Here is a 16,826-nt window from a genome sequence, read left to right on the forward strand (position 1 = left end):
AGCTTGCAATCGATTTTTAGGGCCAAATTTTAGTACTTGTGATAGGATTAAAATGTTGCCTTTAGCTTTCAGTCCTCTTTTCCCTGAACCTTGTAAAATTTTGTTGTTGTTGTTTTGTTTTGTTTTTTAAGATGGAGTCTCACTCTGTTGCCCAGGCTAGAGTGCAGCGGTGCAACTTTGGCTTACTGCAGCCTCTGCCTCCGGGGTTCAAGCAATTCTCCTGCCTCAGCCTCCTGAGTAGCTGGGATAACCGGGGTGTGCCACCACACCTGGCTAATTTTTGTACTTTTAGTAGAGACAGGGTTTCACCATGTTGGCCAGGCTGGTCTCGAACTCCTGACCTCAAGTGATCCGCCCGTCTTGACCTTCCAAAGTGCTGGCATTATAGGTGTGAGCCACTGTGCTCGGCCACCTTGTAATGTTTTGAAATAAATCTTAAGATATTCTGCTGACTCCTGAACTTTGAATCCAAGTTATTTAGGTAAGTTAACATGGAATAGTACTAGAGCAAACCTGTTTTCATTAAGCCGTTTCAGTTTGTTTCTTTTCACATCACATATTTGACTAAATCTTCTAATAAATCAAGTAAAATTTTAGATATATCTTAGCTGTACAGACAGCCGAATTTTCTGCTTTATTTTGGCTCTTTGTTTCTCTTCCTCCCTCTTGTTTGTCCATACTTGGCCAATAACATGCCCTTGGAAAAAAGACTGAGAGTTTCCAGTGATTCACTTCTTGTTCTCACTGGCATCTTTGAGGCTATAACAGGGTGGAAATGATGATTGCAAGCAATCAGTGAATTTCTCTTAGCTTTTTACTGCCTTGAATAAAAGCTGTGTTGCTACAAAAATTCTCTGTGGTCGCCTCTAGAGGAAGGGTTAAAAAATAGTGAAATTAACCAAAATGCAGACATGGAGAAAGAATCATAAAGCACTCAGGGCAGTATGATGATGATGACAATGATGATGATATTGATACTAAAATATGAGCAACCTGAATTATTTGACTGCTATGTGTTCCATGTAGTAGTACGCTAAATGATTTATAAGCATTTAATCCCCCAAACAATCTTTTGAAGTAGGCATTCTCCCCATGTTATAAAAGAGAAAAACCAAGGTTCATCAAGTTTAAGTAACTTGTTTGAGGCCTTGCAGCCAGTAAGTGGTAGCCACCAAGGACAAGATCACCTAGATAAGACTCTCCCCACTTCTGAACTTTGATTCCATAGCTACACGTCATTTAAAATCTGGTTGTTGATCTCATCTAGTGAATACCTGTCGGGTTAATGTTTCTTAAATCTAATGGGTCAGTCAGAATTAGGCTTAGAAAGTTTAGTAGAAACTAAAATTTCAGGACACACACTGAGAGATTCTGATTCAGTACTTTGGAAGTGAAGTCCTAAAGGTCTATAAGTTCTAAAGGCCCTCTGGGTAATACCTATTTCAAGATGTAATACTCAAGAGTAATTTGATTTTTATATCTATTATTGCTTTAAATTCAGGAAATAGAAACTAGTAAATAAAAATAAAAAGGAAATTAGTTTTTATCAAGGGCACGAAGTTTAAAAAAGGCCTTTGCTACATACTATATAACTCCATTTACAGGACATTCTTAATACTTCAAAATGATAGGAAGAGAAGGCAAATCAGTAATTGCCAAGGGCAGGAGATGAAGAGAGGGGTTGACTTCAAAGGGGTAGAGGGTTGAGATGGAAACACTCTGTGTCTTGCTTGCAGTGGTGCTTATACAACTGTATTTGTCAAAACTTGCAGAAATCTACCCCAAAAAGGGTGAATTTTACTGTCTGTAAATAATACTTCAAAATGGAAATTGAACTGGGAAAAAGAGTTCTTTGGTAAGAGGTTTTATATTCATAAAAATTTATTTATATTCACATCTATATTTAATGCCAGCTAATCTATACCCAACAAAGATATTTAAGCATAGAAAGTTACTAGTGGTATACTCAGCAATTTTCCTAAATTGAATGTTGTAAAACAATATGAAATACAATAGAAAAATATCTGTTCATGCTGATATCTTTAGCTATCTCTCATATACGAGGGGGAAAGTTTTATGGAGTTATTAAAACACAAACTTTGAAGTCCTAATGCTTCAATATTGTTATTTTTTTATACTGCTGAACATGTTCTCATGGTCACTTCAGAGTTAAATACTTCTGTTTTTTTATTATTTTTAATGCTGAGAGAACTTCCATGTCAAAATGAAATGACCCAAGACCTAGACTGCCCTTGGCAAACTTTCTGATAATAGAAGAAAGAAAGAAAGGTCAAGTTTTCTTTAAAGAGACATTTGAAAAATGCCTTTGAACTTTGACATTATGAGATAGTCCTATTCATCATTCTATTTATAGCTTTTAAATTAATGTAGAATGTTCATTTATCTCAGAAGACCTTTCCATCATTGTCCAGTAATTTTCCTTGTATAGATCTGAGTTCCTTCAGTCATTTATTGGAAGTTAAAGGATCCAAGACAAGTGACTCCAGAATTTACTTCACAGTGACATGGAAGGGACATTGAAATGGGCTATGAGTCTACAAATTACAGCCTGATCTCACAGCCTGATCTTTCCTTTAACCTTTCATCATTTAACATCTTCACTATAGATGATGTCTATTAGATACTTCAGTCCTCTGAACATCAGTCAGAGTTATAATAGTGTAGTTTTTAGAAGACAATTTCTATGGCTCCTTGTAACAATGTTTCAGGGTACTATTTCAATTCTGATGAACTCTGGTTTGAGGCTTGCTGATTTGTATAGATAGTCCTTGAAGCCATTTTTTAATAAAAACCAGTTGTGCTGACTCATCACTTCTGCTTAGTATCTTTTACAGCTTTGTCATAACTAGTCTCCTGTTGGTCTCCATGTAATAAGTACCAACCAATTCAAGAGCTGGAAATGATTTGATCTATCTCCCTCCGTGAGGTGTGCTCCTCTTCCAGGGTATCACTGGCAACATATCTAGTGACAAGATTCTCACTATGTCATGATAGACTTGCATTTATAAGGGGTTCTAGTAGTTAGAAAGGCATTTTATGTTGAATTATGTTCCTATAACTTCTATCTGTTTATTCTAAATTCATTCCTTGGAGGCAGTTATTCCTTCCTTTAACAGTCATATATTGAGTACTTACTCTGTGCTGAATCTTCTGCTAGGTGATAGGGCTACAGAAATTTTTTTTTTATTAGCAGTCTCTGTCCTCAAGGATCTCAAGGGCAATGAACAGTGGTGGGAGTGGGTTAAGACTATAATATAAAAATAACCAGATTTTACCAGGCCTCCAGACTATGGCTTTAAATAAACAGAGTCACATTAATAGTTATAATTTATATATTTGGCTGCTTAAACATTTCTCCTGTGTAGTGTAGCATAAGGACCCTAGTCCCTTGTAAAAGCATCCTTGAAATATTCCTGGAGTTTCTAAGATTTCTTTTTTTAAAGACAGGGTCCTACTCTGTTGCCCAGGCAAGAGTGCAGTGGTGCAATCATAGTTCACTGTAATCCTTGAACTTCTGGGCTTAAGCGATCCTCCCATCTCAGCCTCCCAATTAGCTAGGACTACAAGTGCATGCCACCACACCTGGCTAATTTTTAAATTATTTTGTAGAGACAGAGGTCTCACTGTGTTGCCCAAGCTGGTCTCAAATTCCTGACCTCAAGGGATCCTCCTGCTTTGGCCTCCCAAAAGTGCTGGTGTGAGCCACCATGCCCAGCCTAAGATTTAAAAAACGAAACGAAACAAAAAAACAAACCAAAAAAATCTAATTTATTACTGACTCATCATTTCTTCCAAGTGACCACCCATAAATCCTCTCCCTCTGGCCATGACAGAGCAGCGTGCTATGATGTGGGCTTCCTTGCCCACTCCAGCATTCCCATGGGCATAACTGCACTCCTCACCAGTGCTGTGCCACAGCTCCCTGGACACCCCAGTGTCTTAGATGCACTGGTAACCTTCACAAACCTGGGGAAGGCTGGGTAATTTGTGCAGAAATGGGAAGAAGGCTCACTTTCTCCCCCAGGTGTCATAGTCTGTTGCCTAGCCCCTAAACAGCCCCGAGTGTACCCCATTTTTATAGACCTTTTAATTCCTAAAGCTTTTGTTAGATGTTAACCCACAGACATCCAAGTACATGTAGAGAGAGGGATGCACAAAAATAAATAAATAAATAAAGTGGAGGACAGAGTGTTGAGTAGCCTGAATGTTAAACCTTTTATGAAGACATGTTTCCTTTTTTAACCACCGTATTTTCTCTGAGTTCCCTGATCATGAGTATTGATGGTTCCTGTCCTTTAGTGAAACAGTGCACTCAAGGCAGGATGAGATAATCTGGTAGATTTTAGAACAATAAGGAATTAGAACTAAAAGAGATTCTATTTCCAGAATGAATACTTTGTCATTATCTGGGAAGATACAGGTATTTGCTTCATGAGCATATGGGAAGAAAAGGATCCAGCTCTTAGCTCAGTTAATAACAACAGAAACAACATGACACCATTTTTGAGTTTTACTATGTGCTAAGTACTGTACATGAATTATCCCGCTTTTTCCTATATTACAGATAAGAGTTAAGAAATATATCCAAGGTAACACAGTAAGTTACAGAGGTAATATTTGAAACCCAGTTAGCCTGGCCCTGGCACTAATCCTCTCAGCCATTACATGTATTAATTGCAAGTAGATTACCTAGGAAAATTCAGTAGAATTGCTGAAAGAGCACAATGCCTGGCACATAGTAGTTGCTCAATGATTTGAAGGTACTTTTTCTAACACTGAACATGTTGAAAGTCAGGGTGGTATCTTACTACCAATGATGTCTTAGTGGCAGTTGGTGACACAGCTATTGCCTGTACATGTGCAAACTTGGTCGGGGCTGTTTGTGTTGTCTCTTCAAATGTGCATTGTACGTTGTTGGTACTACATAGATTGGACTTAAATGCTGGTTAATACGTGTGTCCAGTGAGATTACGTATGGTCTGGCATTGAAATGAAAAATTATTGTTCTTGCAGAAAAACATAGAAATAAGAAGTGGAGTGTAAATTTGATATTAGTGATAAAAATATTTGTTTTTGGAAACCTGGTCCCATTTCTGTATGTTCCTTCAAAGCAACAATGAAGGAAGAAACTCCCAAGAAGATGAAGTGTTTGCTATATTTTGTTACTGAACTACATCTACACGGGTCACCTAACACATGTCAAATTATGCAACTGAAGGCAGGAGAAATTGCCAAAGCTCTCACAATAAATGAAAGAAATTTCAAAACAAGAAGAGGCTCATATAAATAAACTGATGCATGATACAGGACTGTTACTAAGGTGTGGAATATCCATTTGCCAAAAATTTTCAGTTGATTGGAAACTGCTTAACATCCAGTGACATGTAATTCATTTAGGAAAAACTAGGACTTTAGTCAAATAGGAAATGCTGAGAAAACCTCAGTGTCCTTTGACGTGCCTGCCAATGCCAAAAGTGCTAAAACAATTAACGTTGAGAACACAGATGACAAAATATACAGCATTTCAGTGTGATGTCATGCATGATGTCAGATGGTCAAAACTTCTCACCATATTTCATTTTGAACAATATCTAACTAAGTGTGGGAGGCAGAATGTTGGCCCCCAAGATCCTCACCATTTGTCATATATTCGCATTACATTACAAGCCACAGAGATTACAGAGATAATTAAGATTACTAATCAATTGATGTTAAAATAGGAAGATTATTCTGGATTATCTAAGTGAGTCTAAGGTAATCACGTGAACCCTTAAAACAGAGCCTTCTCCCAGTTGAGGAAACAAAAGGAAGATGAAGAGGCACAACAGAAGGGAAAAATCAGAGACATGTTATGCACGAGCAGGATTCAACACATGTTGCTGGTTTAAATATAGACAGGGCCAAATGTCAAGGAAACCTGGACCTCAGTCATACAGCTGCAAGGAGTTGAATTCTGCCAACAATCTGAATGAACTCCATTCTTCCCCAGAGCCTTCAGAAAGGAATGCAGCTCTGTCAGTTCCTTGATTTTGGTCTTGTAAGATCCTGAGCAGCAAATCCAGCACATCATGATGAACTTGTGACTTCCAGCCCTCTGAGATAATAAATAGGTGTTGTTTTAAGCTGCTGTATTTATAGTAATATGTTATGCAGAAATGGGAAATGAATGCAATTTTAGTGTATGAGTTTGAACCCCTTCTTATATGAAAATGAAATTGAACTCAATGCTGTTATCTTATGTGTGTGCACTCATGCATGCATGCACATACACACACATAGAGATGAATGACAGGTGAGCTGATGAGTGAGTGGTGTACAGCCATGTGGAAAGATGGCCAGAAGTCTTACTTAACCTTCCAAGTTATGTTAGCTGTTGGTGCATTTTTAGACATGTATCTGCACAGTGAAAGAATTTCTACTGGCAAGACTGGACATTAGCAACCCTTAAAATTGCAGCCAACAAACCAAGGAAAGATCACTTTAGGAAGGAATACGAGTTTGGTTTTATTAAAAAACCCTCCAATGACATCTTCTACTAAGTTCAGTAAGTGACAGCATCAAAACTTACAAGAGAGTGTCAGCAACCTGGAAGAAATTTCTGGAGATGATAGCAGAACACTTTTAAAGATACATGCTACATCATTAATATCCTGATGGCTTAGAGGATAAGATCTGTGAACACTGATGACTCTGAAATCAGAACTGATTTAGAAGAGTGACACTCTTTATTTTCCCTTGTGTATAATCAACTTGCATAGTTTTACATTTTCCTTCAAGAATGGTATATGATAGAATTTATATCGAATATGAAATATGTTTTAAAATAAGATTAAAATATTTTAAGTGATAATGCTTTGCCTCATAACGTTTTTTCTTTTTTTTTTTTTTTGTTTTTTTTTTGAGACGGAGTCTGGCTCTGTCGCCCAGGCTGGAGTGCAGTGGCCGGATCTCAGCTCACTGCATGCTCCGCCTCCCGGGTTTACGCCGTTCTCCTGCCTCAGCCTCCCGAGTAGCTGGGACTACAGGCGCCCGCCACCTCACCCGGCTAGTTTTTTTGTATTTTTTAGTAGAGACGGGGTTTCACCATATTAGCCAGGATGGTCTCGATCTCCTGACCTCGTGATCCGCCCATCTCAGCCTCCCAAAGTGCTGGGATTACAGGCTTGAGCCACCGCGCCCGGCCCGTTTTTTTCTTTTAGTGGGCTGAGGACAACAACAGTGCATCTTACAATCAATGCTATCATAGATTCAACGACGTAATATGACCCTAGAACCACTTTGTTTTTCCTGTGGCTTTTCCACCCCTTAGCTCATCTACATCTCCCCCTGAGAGTACATATACCTCAACTTTGAGAAGCACCTGAGAGAATTTAGAGTTTCTTTAAATTTTAAGATTAGACAGCCCTGTGACTTTTCTCAACATTAGTTTTCTGCGTTGCATGTTTTAGGTTAGAAGAGTGAATCTTCTGTTTCAATGCCTTATTGATTTTTATTTCCTTTTCCTTTACACATCTGTGTGGAATCTAGTTTTGCAAAACAGATTACCCCTTCTAGCAATGGTTTGTGACCATTCCTGACTTCTCTGAAACTCTTCCTTTAGATTTCCAGCCACCATGGCTCAAATCCTATCATTCTTTTAAGGAGAATTGACTTCCACGAGACGTAGCTCTAGTGAGACAAACCACAGGATGAGCTCTATAGTTAGTCCAAGGGTCTGTTAGCACGACTCTCAGAGACGTCTGGGTTACCATCCTTTGTCTTTGTCCAGCAGCAATGATACATTCAGGAATAAACTTGGAATAGACTGTATTAGCCTGGAGAGATGAAGTATGATGAATGAGGATTTTGTTTATTCCTAAGTGTATTATGATTATACCCTGCAATCATATTGCAATTTTTTTTTTTTTTTTTTTTTGAGACAGAGTCTCACTCTGTCGCCAGACTGGAATGCAGTGGGGCGATCTCGGCTCACTGCAACCTCTGCCTCCCGAGTTCAAGCGATTCTCCTGCCTCAGCCTCCCGAGTAGCTGGGACTACAGGCGCGCCACCACGCTCAGCTAATTTTTGTCTTTTTAGTACAGATGGAGTTTCACCATTTTGGCCAGGATGCTCTCAATCTCTTGACCTCTTGATCCGCCCCGCCTCGGCCTCCCAAAGTGCTGGGATTACAGGCATGAGCAACCACACACCCAGCCCATATTGCACACTTTATAACTCTGAGATGTACCTGGCTTACACAAGGTGATCTCCAGTACCTCATCAGATTATGAATATGATTCTGGGCCTGGAGGAGCACCTCCATGCACCAGAAGGTTTTATGTGACTCATCCCACTTGGACATTATCATTCAAAAGCATGCAACCCTGGTGAAGCTTTTGGGAATCAGAAATTCTGTCCCTACTTTTTTTTTTTTTTTTTTTATACTTTAAGTTCTAGGGTACATGTGCATAACATGCAGGTTTGTTACATATGTATACTTGTGCCATGTTGGTGTGCTGCACCCATCAACTTGACAGCACCCATCAACTCGTCATTTACATCAGGTATAACTCCCAATGCAATCCCTCCCCCCTCCTCCCTCCCCATGATAGGCCCTGGTGTGTGATGTTCCCCTTCCTGAGTCCAAGTGATCTCGTTGTTCAGTTCCCACCTATGAGTGAGAACATGCGGTGTTTGGTTTTCTGTTCTTGCGATAGTTTGCTGAGAATGATGGTCCCTACTTTAAAGAATATTACTAACTGTCTTTATGTAAATTCTGACTGTGCCGACTTTATTGTGTATCCCTTAGATCATGACTTTCAAACCTTTTCTAATGAAATCCATGACAAAAATATCCAAACCTAGGTAGTGTATATAAATATACACACAAGTATACACACACATATCTAAGACAAATATTTTATGCAACTATACTTACCTTTACTATGCATCTATATTCTTATCTATTCTTTTAAGAAAAGAAAAACAAAACTAAAACATCTGCTATCATGACTGGTGGCAGGCACAAACTTGATTTCATGATTTACACTTTGCAGTGACCTACAGTGTGAAAAACACTGCTTTAGACTTACAGGCCTTGTCTGATTTGCCCATGCAGTGTTTGTGGCCTCGCTCAGTACCAATATTGGTTAATATTAAATGCCATGATTGTATGAAACTGGGATTTCACAAGCATTCCAAGAACTACTTCACTCAAATACATATTATCCTTCAAATTAGACACCTTGGAGAGTAGTTTGTTTATGTAAGTCTTTTATACATTTGTTTAGTACAAGTGAATACAATATATCCCTGGAATCCCAAGGACACATGCAGACACATTTGGTCCTACCAAGGCCTTTCAGCGACATTCTTCACTTGATTTGTATATATCACTTGATTTATTCAACTATCCAAAACAATTTTTGTTATTCTTGCTTGGCAGCATAATTATCATCTTTATGCTAATTATTCTTATCTTTAAGTTTTTTTTCTTGAGATGTAATTCACATACCACAAAATCAACCTTTTAAGGTGTTCAATTCAGTGGTTTTTAGTATATTCACAAGGTTGTACAACCATACCACTGTCTGCTTCCAGAACATTTTTCATCACCCCAAAAAAGAAACTCTACCTATTAGCAGCCACTCGCTCTCTTCCCTCCTCCCAGGCCCTAGCAACTGCTAATCTACTTTCTGCCTCAATGAATTTGCCTATTTTGGACATTTCATTTAAATGGAATTATATAATATGTGACCATTTGTGTTTGGTTTCTTTCACTTAACATAATGTTTTCACTATTCATTCATGTTGTACATGGACTTTATTCCTTCATTCTTTTTTGTGAATGAATAACATTCCATTGTTTGGATATATCATATTTTCTTTATTCATCACTTGATGTTGTTTCTACTTTTTTGGCTATTAAGAATAATGCTGCCGAGAACATTCATGTACAAATTTTTGAGTGCACATATATTTTTGGTTCTCTTGGGTATAGGCCTAGAAGTGGAATTGCTAGGTCATGTAGTAACTCTGTGTCTAACTTTCGGACCAACTGTCAGACTGTTTTCTACAATGACTATACCATTTTACATTCGCACCAACAAAGAATGAGGGTTCCATTTTGATGCTTATTTTTGATGCTTATACTTATTTTTCTTTCTGTCTGTCTTCTAGTTATAGCCATCTTAGTGGATGTGGCATAGCATTTAATTGTGGTTTTTGTTTGTTTGTGGGGTGCAGAGGATAGAGTCTCATTCTGTTGCTGAGGCTGGAGTACAATGGCATAATCTCGGCTCACGGCAACCTCTGCCTATTGGGTTCAAGTGGTTCTCCTGCCTCAGCCTCCTGAGTAGCTGGGATTACAGGTGCCTGCCACCAAGTCCAGCTAATTTTTGTACTTTTAGTAGAGATTGGGTTTCGCCATGTTGGCCAGGCTGATCTCGAACTCCGAACCTCAAGTGATCTGCCCACCTGGGCCTCACAAAATGCTGAGATTACAGGTGTGAGCCACTGTACCTGGCCGATTTGTTTGTTTTTAATGACCATAATTTTTACAATTAGGATGCTGTTCAGGCTCAGAATTCTAAGCCTAAACATTATATAGTGGCAAGAAGTGAATGACCACTGGAAAATGATGACCCATATGATTACTTTTAAGTAGTAATGCAAAAGGGGACTCATTTTCTTTATGGCATCCCTCATGTGTACAAAACAAGCATATAATATTAAAGAATACTATAGGTTATCCCATCCATTAGTCACCCCCAAACATAGTTCATGTTACTTAAAATTATTTTGGATCTAAAAATTTATCCTTTGAAGAGTGCTATCTCATAATTGATTATCTCCCTTTATGTCATTTCTGAAGTACATGATGAGTCCGTATCCTTGCTGGGCAATTTGTCTCTTCGTTTTTCATGTATTATATAATTTTATTTTCTTAGAAACTCTGCCACAATTCACATCAAATAATTCTATATTTGGACCATCATTTTTCTCTCCTCTACCACTGTTTCTATTTGCTAAATTCTTTTATAAAATGATTTTTATTATGTACATTTAAGGTATACAACATATGGGATACATATAGATAGTAAAAATGTTACTATAGCGAAACAAATTAACATAGCCATCATCTCACACTTTCCCATTTCTTTGTTTTTGTTGCAAGAGCAGCTAAATTCTACTCCTTTAGCTTGAATTCCACATACCATGCAATTGTATTACCTAGGGTCCTCATGTACATTATTTCTCTAGACTTGTTCATCCTACATATCTGCTACTTTGTATTCTCAGACCTACATCTCCCTATTTCCTTCCCACTGACCACTACCCCTAGTAACTACTGTTTTGTTCTCTATCTCTGTATATTTGAAATTTTTAGATTCCACATATAAATGAGATTATGCAATATTTTTCTTTCTGTGTCTGTCCTGTTGCACCTAGCGTAATGTCCTCTAGGCTTATCCATGTCATGGCAAATGGCAAGATCTCATTCTTTTTTAGGAATGAATGATATTCCATTATATATATGTACCACTTGATAATATTAAATTTCTTTATCCATTAATCAATTGGCATGTAGTTGTTTCCATATGTTGGCTATTGTGAACAATGCTGCAATGAATACGAGAAAGTAGATATCTTTATAAGGTGGTGATTTCATTTCTTTTAAGTATGTACCCAGAAGAGGGATTGCTGGGTGATATGGTAGTTGCATGTTTAACTGCTTTAGAAACCCCATACTATTTTCTATAATAGTTATACCAACCTACATTCCCACCAACAGTGTAAAGGTTCTCTTTTCTCCACAACTTCACCAACACTTGTCATCTTTTGGCTTTTTGATAATAGCCACCCTAATGGGTATGAGGTGGTACCTCACAATGGATTTGATTTACATTTCCCTGATGATTAATGATGTTGATAATGTTGAGCACCTTTTGATGTACCTGTTGGCCATTTTAATGTCTTCACTGGAGAAATGTCTATTCAGATTTTTTGCCCATTTTTAGATTAGGTTATTTGTTTTTCCACTTTTGAGTTGTATGACTTCTTTATAAATTTTGAATGGTTAACCCCTTATCAGATATATAGTTTGCAAATATTTGTTCCCAATCCATAGTTTGCTATATCATTTTATTGGTTGTTTCCTTTGGCATACAGAAGCTTTTTCATTTGATGTAGTCTCATTTATTTACTTTTGCTTTTGTAGACTGAGCTCTTGGTGTGATATTCAAAAAATCATTACCAAGGCATTGTTCAGGAGTTTTTCCCCTATGTTATCTTCTAGGAATTTTATAGTTTTTGGTCTTATATTTAGATATTTTTTCATTTTGAGTTGATTTTTGTGTATGGTGTAAGATAATGGTCCAATTTCCTTCTTTTGCATTTGGAAATCCAGTTTTCCCAGAACCATTCATTTAAGGGACCATCATTTTCCTATTGTGTCCTGTTGGTGCTTTCATCAAAAATTAGTTGACCATGCATGATTTGGATTTATTTCTGGGCTCTATATTCTGTTCCACTGGAATGTGTGTCAGTTTTTATGTCAGTATCATACTGTTTTATTACTATAGCTTTGTAATATAATTTGAAATCAGGAAGTGTGGTGCCTCCAATTTTGTTTTTCTTTCTCAGTATTGTTTTGGCTATTTGCGGTCTTTTATGGTTTTATACAAATTTTAGGATGCTTTTTTCTATTTCTGCAAAGAATGACAGTGGAATTTTGATAGGTATTGTACTGAATCTGGATATGCTTTGGGTAGTATGAATATTTTAACCATATTAATTCTTCCAATCCAGGAGCATAAGATATCTTTCCATTTATTTGTCTTTTCTTCAGTTTCTTTCATCAGTGATTTATAGTTTTCAGTGTACAGATCTTTCACCTCCATGGTTAAAGTTATTTCTCAGTATCATTTTATGCTATAGTAAATGGGATTGTTTGCTGAATTTCTTTTTCAGTTAGGTCATTATTTGTATATAAAAATGCTACTGGTGTTTGTATGTTGATTTTGTATCGTGCAGTTTTACTCAATTCATATATTAGGTCTAACAGTTTTTTGGTGGAATCTTAGGAGACTCCAGAATTATGTCATCTGCAAATAGAGATAATTGTACTTCTTCCTTGCAGTAAGTATACTTTACAATTCCTTGGAGAGGCAGCCCATTGTAGTTTTGATTTGCATTTTCCTAGTGGCAACAATGTTATGCATCTTTTCATGTGATTATTGGCCATTTGTATGTCTTATTTGGGGAAAGTCTATTCAAGTCCCTTATCATTTACAATTGTGTTAATTGTCTTTTTATTGCTGAGTTCTAAGAGTTTTTGGTATACTTTGCATACAGCTTCCTTATCAGATTTATGATTTGTGTATATTTGCTTCCATTCTGAGTTGTCTTCTCATTTTCTTGATGGTGTCTATTGAAGCACAAAAGTTTTAGATTTTGATGATGTTCAATTAATAAATTTTTTCTTTTGTTCTTTGTGCTTTTGGTATTATATCTAAGAAGTCATTGTTTAATATAAGTGCATGAATACATATGCCCATGTGTTCTTCTAAGAGTTTGATTATTTTAGCGTTTGCATCTAGGCCTTTGATCCACTTTCAGTTAAATTTTTGTACATGGTGTGAGATAAGGTGTCCAATATCATTCATTTGTACATGGACATCCATTATTCCAGCATCTTTTGTTGAAAAGACTATTCCTTCCCAATTTATTTGTCTTGTCTCCCATGTGGAAAGTCAATTGATCATAGATATATAGGTTTATGAGACTCTCAACTCTATTCCATTGATCTGTATGTCTTCATGCCAGTATCACCTTGTCTTGGTTACTGTATCTTTGAAGTAAGTTCTAAAATCTTAAAGTATGAGTCCTTTGACATTTTGTTTTTCATCTTGAAGATCATTTTGACTATTTTAGATCTCTTGTATGTCCATATTAATTTTAGAATCAACTTGTCAATCTCTCCAAAAATAGTAGCTGAGTTTATTTTAGGGCTTGCACTGAATTTGTCAATCAATTTGGAGAGTATTGCAATCGTAACAAGATTATATTCCAAACCCTGTATATAAGTTGTCTTTCCTTTATTTGTATCTTCTTTAATTTCTTTCAGCAATGTTTTATAGTTCTAAGTGTAAAAGACTTACACTTATTTTGGTACATTTATTCCTGTTTTATTCTTTTTGATATTATGGTAAATGAAATTGTTTTCTTAATTTTTGATTTGGTCAATGTTAGTGTGTAGAAATACAGCTGAATTTTTTATATTGATCTTATGTCCTGTAACCTTGTTGAACTTATTATATCTAATAGTTTTTTAATGAATTCCTTAAAATTATCTGTATGTGGGATTTTATCTCATGCAAATAGAGATAATTTTATTTCTTTCTTTCCAGTCTGAATGCCTTTTTATTTCGTTCTCTTGCCTGATTGCATGTCTAGAACCTCCAGCACATTGTTAAATAGAAGTGGTTAAATAGAGAGCCAATATCCTTGTCTGATTCCTGATATTAAAAGTAAAGCATTCAGTCTTTTACCATTATGATGTTAGCTGTGCATTTTTTGTTAAGTGTCTTTTTATCAGTTTGAGGAAGTTCATTTCTATTTCTAGTTTGTTAAATGTTTGTTAAGTGGCATGAAAGCATGTTGGATTTTGTCAAATGCTTTTTGTCTATTGAGATAACCATGTGATTTTTGTCTTTTATTCTATTAAAATAGTATATTATATATTGAGTTTTGAATGTTAATCCAATCTTACATTATTGGGATAAATGCCATTCAGTCATGGTGTGCATACCTTTTTAAATATTGCTGGATTTGATTTACTAGTATTTTTTGAGAATTTTTGCATCTATATTCATAAGGGTCTATAGCTTTCTTGTGAAATAATTGGTTTTGGTGTCAGGGCAATGCTACCCTCATAGAATGAGCTGGGAAGCAGTCTACCCTTTTTTTTTGTTTTTAAGAGTTTGTAAAGGACTGACATTTTTAAAAAGAGTCTTCTTTAAACATGTGGTGAATTTCACCAGTGAAGCCATCTCTTCCTGAGCTTTTCTTTGTGGAAATATTTTTAATTATTAATTTAATCTCTCTAATTATTATAAGTTTATTGTAATTTAAAAATTCTTGAGTTGTTTTGATACTTGTTTTATGACCTAACATATGGTCTATAATTGTTACCTAGTTTGTTGGCATACCATTATTCATAATATTCCTTTATAATCTTATTTCTACAAAGTTGGTAGTAAAGCCCCTCTTTCATTTCTTATCTTAAGGATTTGAGACTTCTCTCTTTTTTTCTTAGCAAAACTAGCTAAAAGATTACCAATTTTACCTTTTCAAGAAACAAAGTTTTGTTTTGTTGATTTTCTCTATTGCTTTCTCTTCTCTAGGTTGTTTATTCTCCCTCTAGTCTTTATTATGTCCTTTCTGTTTGCTTTAGGTGTAGTTTGCTCTCCTATTTCTAGGGTCTTAAGGTGGATGGTGAGGTTATTGATTTGAAACCTTATTTTTCTCTTTTAACGTAAGCATTTATAGCCATAAATTTCTTTCTAAGTATTGCTTTTGCTGCATCCAATGTATTTTGGTATGTTGTATTTTGTTTTCATTCAAAATATTTTCTAATTTCCCTTTGATTTCTTCTTTAACTCTTGAAGTATTGCTTTATTAACAAATATTTGTGAATTTCCCAAACTTTTTTGGTTATTCTTTCTAATTCTATCCCATTGTGTTTGGAGAATTTTTTTTTTTTTATCATATGAGTCCTCTTAAACTTATTGAGACTTGTTTTTTGACCTAACGTATGGGCTATCCTAGAGAATGCTTCTGTGCTCTTGAAAAAATATATATATTCTGCCATTAGGTGGAGTGCTCTATAGATGTCTGTTAGGTCTAGTTGGTTTATAGTGCTGTTCAAGTCTTCTACTTTCTTGTTAATCTTCTGTCTAGTTGCTCTATTATAGAAAGTGGGTTGTTGAAGGCTCCACTATTATTATTGTTGAATTACCTGTTTCTCCTTTCAGTTCTCTCAACTTTTGCTTCATATGTTTTAGGGATGTGTTATTAGGTGTATGCTTATTTATACTTGTTACATTTTCTTATTGGTTTGATCCTTTGCCATTATGAAATATTATTCTTTATCTCTAGTAACCCTTTTTTTTTAAAAAAAACTGTTTTGTCTGACATGAATAGCCATTTCAGCTCTCTTTTGCTACTGTTTGCATGGTTAATATATACTTTTTCCATTTTTTTACTTTAACCCAATCTTGTTTTTGAATCTAAAGTATGTCCCTTGTAGACAGTGTAAAATTGGATCCTGTTATTTTATCCATTCTACTGATCTCTGCCTTTTGATTGGAGTGTTTAGTCCACTCACATTTAATGTAATTAGTGATAAAGTAAGATTTACAGCTGCCTTGTCTGTATTTGTTTTCTATATGCCTTCTGTCCTTTGTATTCCCCTATTCCTTCTTTACTGCCTTCTTTTGTGTTAAATAAATAAATATTTTCTTTCTTTTTAAAAATATTTGTAGTACATAGTAGATGTATATATTTATAGGATACATGAGATGTTTTGATACAACATGAAATTAGCATATCATGGAGAAAGGAGTATCCATCCCCTAAAGCATTTATTCTTTGAGTTACAAACAATCCAATTAAATTCTTTAAGTTATTTAAAAATATAAAATTGGTGGGCGGAGCAAGATGGCCGAATAGGAACAGCTCCAGTCTCCAACTCCCAGCGCAAGCGACACAGAAGACCGGTGATTTCTGCATTTTCAACTGAGGTACTGGGGTCATCTCTCTAG

At 36.0% G+C, this 16,826-nt stretch overlaps 1 protein-coding gene across 2 annotated transcripts in view; it reads left to right on the forward strand.

The window, feature by feature from the left end:
* The window catches only part of PDE11A (phosphodiesterase 11A), a 490,924-nt gene that overhangs the window by 206,970 nt on the left and 267,128 nt on the right, over positions 1 to 16,826 (forward strand). The gene's annotated exons all lie outside the window — the stretch shown is intronic.

This window comes from Trachypithecus francoisi, unplaced genomic scaffold (genome assembly GCF_009764315.1).
Source record: "Trachypithecus francoisi isolate TF-2019V2 unplaced genomic scaffold, Tfra_2.0 Lachesis_group13, whole genome shotgun sequence".
Lineage (NCBI taxonomy): Eukaryota > Metazoa > Chordata > Mammalia > Primates > Cercopithecidae > Trachypithecus > Trachypithecus francoisi.